We start from the raw sequence: 4,643 nt of genomic DNA, 5'->3' as shown, positions 1-4,643 counted from the left end.
CAAAACACATGAAACTCAAGAAGAAGACCAAAGTGCAGACACTTCTATCCTTCTTAAAAGGGGGAACAAAATAGCCATGGATGGAGTTTCGGAGACAATGTTCCGAAGTAGATACTGAAGGAATGACCATTGAGCAACTGCCCCACCTGGAGATCCATCCCATAAACAACCAGCAAACCCAGACACTATTGCAGATGCCAACAAGCGCTTGCTGACAGGAGCCTTATATAGCTGTCTCCTGGGAGGCTCTGCCAGTGCCTGACTAATACAGAAGTGGATGTTCACAGTCATCCATTAGGTGGAGCACAGGGTCCCCAATGAAGGAACTAGAAAAAGTACCCAAGGAGCTGAAGGGGTTTGCAGCCCGCTACGAGGAGCAAGAATATGAACTAACCAGTATCCCCAGAGCTCCCTGGGACTAAACTCCGAATCAAAGGAAACACATGAAGGAACTAGTGGCTGTAGCTGCATATGTAGCAGAGGATTGGCCTTGTCAGTCATCAATGGTAGGAGAGGCCCTTTGTCCTGTGAAGGTTCTATGCCCCAGTATAGTGGAATGCCTGGGCTAGGAAGTGGAAGTGGGTAGGTTAGGGAGCAGGGGGAGTGGGGAGAGGATAGGGGATTTTCAGAATGGGAAAATAGGAAAGGCGATAACATTTGAAATGTAAATAAAGAAAATATCTAATCAAAGAAAATTTTAAAACCCACAAAAAAACCAAGACAAACAAACAAAAAACACTGCTGGAGGGATCACCATCCCAGATTTCAAGTTATACTACAGAGATAAATAATTCAAAAGACTATGATAAAAAGACCTATCTGATGGAACTAAGCAGCAGCTGTTCCAACAAAATCACATTGTACAACAGATCTCATGTGGGAGGTTTATTGAAAGGGATGGGGGCAGAGGCTGCCTGGGGTGAGGAGGGAAGAAAACAAAGAAGAAATGGGGGAAAGAGAAACACAATCTTTTATCAGGGCAGTGGTGCACATGTATGTGGACATGCAACAGGGGTGACAATATGTCACCTTTGGGCCGCTAGTGTTGATATGTCTTGCCCATAAGTCCCTTGGGAGCTGGCTAGAAAGATGCCTGATTGCTAACATTCCTCTTTTTTTCTAATCACAAAGAGGAGAAACTAAAAGGGGAGTGATGGTGAGACTGGGATGGGGCATAAGATTTCTTAGACTGCTTCTTGCTGTCCACAAGTGTCTTCAGTTTTGGGGTGTAGTTTGTTCTCACTATCAAGGACACATTTGATAGCTGATGGCATTAGGTTGGGAATCTTGTAAGAGGAACTGATTAAATGCTTGCTTAGAATTTTTTTGTTGTTGTTATTGGAGGAATGTAGAAAAGAAGTTGATGAAGCAGGATACAAACAATAAAAGCAGGAAAATGAGAAGAAGGGGCACTAGGAAACACAATATCCATTTCCATATGGGGTTTTCAAAGGCCAAGGGATCAGAAGCACTGGGTTAGTCCTTAGATTTTTTGAGGAATGTTTAGAGTTGTTGGATTTTGGTTTTCACTATACTCAACTGGTTGACATAGAAGCAGCATTCTTCGTGGAGTAAAAGGCGAAGGTCACCCTCTTCAGCTGTAAGAAGATCTAGTCCCCAATGGTTTTGAAGTACCACTGCTGCCCGGGAAGCAATCTGTCCTTGGAGAGTGAGAATGTTTTGGACCACCTGTTGAAAATCTTGGCTAAACTGGAAAGAGATCGAATGGTACAAGGTTAGGGAGATGGCCAGTCCTGCTGTTACTGTGGCAACACCCACAGTTATTCCTGAAACAGCCCGGATAGGGAGGATTTGAATCACTCTTTTGTTATGCTAGGAGGCTATTGAGTCCACAACCAGGATTTGCAGGGACTCCTCTCTGTGTATCTCTCCTAAGTTAGGGAAAAGAAATAAGAATGTACAAAATCCTGACCAGCTGGCAAATAGACAATGATTTATATACTTGAATACAACAAAGAAACTAATAGATGTGTTCTGGACTGTAGGGCACTGTAGTAGAGATGAGGTTCCTTCAGAATGTGTCCTGGATGCCTTAAAGCAGTCTGCTATGCCAAAGAGGGTGATTTAGAAATGGTAGGGGGCCATGGCAACACCAGGGTCAGGGCAGTTGGTGAAAGGCAAAACAAGACTATTTGACAAGGTCACTGGAGAAGCTGTAAATGGCCATTGTGAGCCTGTTCCAAGGGGGGACACACAGCCAGCAATCTCCACAGTGGCCAGGTTGAGTGACACTAGGGAGCTAATAGGGCAAGGTCATAGTCTGGAGCAAAAGGTGAAATGACAGGTTGGTATTATTTAGGAGTGGGGATGTCAAAGAAATAATGACCTTGGAGGAGTGTTTAATTATTTCTCCTATTTCTCACATTATTGGATAATTTGGACGTATTTTCTCTGGATGAATTGTGCTTATTGGGAACCCAGATTTGTTGGTGCTATAGAGTTTACAAACAACTCCCATTTCCCACCTGGGATTCCATAAGTCCTGGATATAGAAGAAGAGGGTCTGACATCATAGATAGAAGAAGCAATTGGTCTGTGATATTAACATATATAATTAACAAAACCAATATGGGCAGCCCCCATACCTGTCTGGACATTCCTCACAATAGTCCTTTGACTAGTTAAAAATGAAGCAATCAAAAAGTTCATAATGCTTAAAGGAATGGTGAATATAGATGTGATGAGAACTCTGATCAGTTCTTGGCATCTGGTTATAAAACAATTTTCTCACCCTATTTGGAGACTGTCATAATCGAGGGTTTCTCAAACTTCAAATCTCCATATGTAAGGGTTACCCTGGGTAGAAATGAACAGGATGGGGACTGGAAGAAATCTATGTCTAATCTAGTAGGGTAGAGTATAGCTGGATGAGTAGAGCCGCATTCTTTTGGAACTGGGGAGAAGTTGTTTGATCCTGATGCCCCCACCCCTGAAATTTAAGGGAGTTGTTGGAGTCACTGTGTAAAAAGAATTATTTTGAGGTGGGTTAGATGACTCCAATGAGAGAGTCCCCCAATCTTAGCAGCTTTGGGGGTCACAAGTGTTACCTTGAAAGAGCCCTGCCATTAAGGAGACAGGGATGAGGGATGATGGTTTGGAGGAAGAGAAGGCCCTGATCTCCAATTTTGATAGGCAGTGGACAGGAGATAGTGTGTGGCTGTGGTAGAAAGTGGTCAGTAAAGTTCCATAGAAAAGAGGAGAGATGACAGAGCAAGGGAGTGCATTGGTGATCAGGGAGAGGGTTTAGGTGAAAAACCAGGAGTCAGAATCAGTAGTCCATATATGAACTCAAAGGGTGAAATGAAAAGAGGTCACTTGGGGGAAAGCCTGTAGCCTGAAAAGAGCCAGTGGTAGGAAATTAACCCAATCGAGGTGAAGTTTGTGTGACAGTTTGACAAGGGTAGTTTTTAAGGAACAGTTAGTTCATTCTATCTTTCCTGAGTTCTGGGGATGGTATAGAATATGAAAACATCAAGGGATGTTGAGGGCTTTAGATAGGGTTTGAGAAACTTGGAAGTTTAATTTGGGACCATTATCTGACTGGAGGGAGGCTGGGATTATAAATCAAGGAATGATCTCACAAAGGAGGAGATCTGAGCCCTTTGTTGATGGTGGGGAATGCCTCCACCCACCCTGAGAAGGTATCCACTAAGACCAGGAGATACTTGACGTGTTTGACAGTGGGCATGTAGGTAGTCAAGTTGCCAGTTGGTCCCAAGGAAGGACCCCCTAGCCTGATGGGTAAGAAAATGTCCACTATGATACCTGGAGATGGGGTCTGACATGTAACTGATATTGCAAGATGCAGCAATAAATTTTTAAAAATGCAAGTCCAGGTGTAGGCTGTATGGTGGGTTTTAATAAAGAAAGATATGGCTTGAGTGTTAGAATAAAATAGCTGGTATAGACAGGACCATATTAGGGGAAGTGAATTGTAGTGTGATATTAGATATTAGGGGAAGTGGATTGTAGTGTGAGAATGACCTGTGTTGGATGAAATGAGTCTAGGCCTCCCAAAGGTCACAGCTCTAGCAGCCTCATCATTCCAGTTCTTACCCTTCAAGATGAAAGAGTTGTCCCTCTGGTGGAACCTGCAATGGAGAATTTCAATGGCTGTGGGGAGATAGGAGGTTTTTTTTTTTTTTTAGCATGGCCATAATTTGGTCTGCATTAGTTATAGATTCTTTTATTTTAAGTAAACCACACTTTTTCCAGATAGCAGCATAGGACAAGAGGATATGGAAGGCATATGTAGAGTCTATGTAGATGCTTAGAGATTGTCCCATGCTTATTGAAATGCACTGTTAAGGGCTATTAGTTCAGACTGTTGGTTAGTGGTATGGGCAAGAAGGGCCCATGCCTCAACCACCTCCATATTGGACACTATATCATAGTCAGCTCTTTGAGTTTCTTTATGTAAAAAGGAGCTGCCATCTGTATGTGTGGTATAGATGGCCTGAGACAATATGTCCTTCTCTATACATGAAGGATAGAGCAATATTTTCCCTAAGGTTTCAGTGTAGGAATTAGATAAAGAATGGTCAACATTTGATCAAGGAAGAAGTTTTGAGATGTTGAGAGGTGGGCACGATTGGAAATATAGAGTCTTCTATTAGAGCTAC

The sequence above is a fragment of the Mus caroli genome, chromosome X (genome assembly GCF_900094665.2).
Source record: "Mus caroli chromosome X, CAROLI_EIJ_v1.1, whole genome shotgun sequence".
Lineage (NCBI taxonomy): Eukaryota > Metazoa > Chordata > Mammalia > Rodentia > Muridae > Mus > Mus caroli.
The sequence above is the reverse complement of the archived record's forward strand: the minus strand, read 5'-3'. Positions refer to the sequence as shown.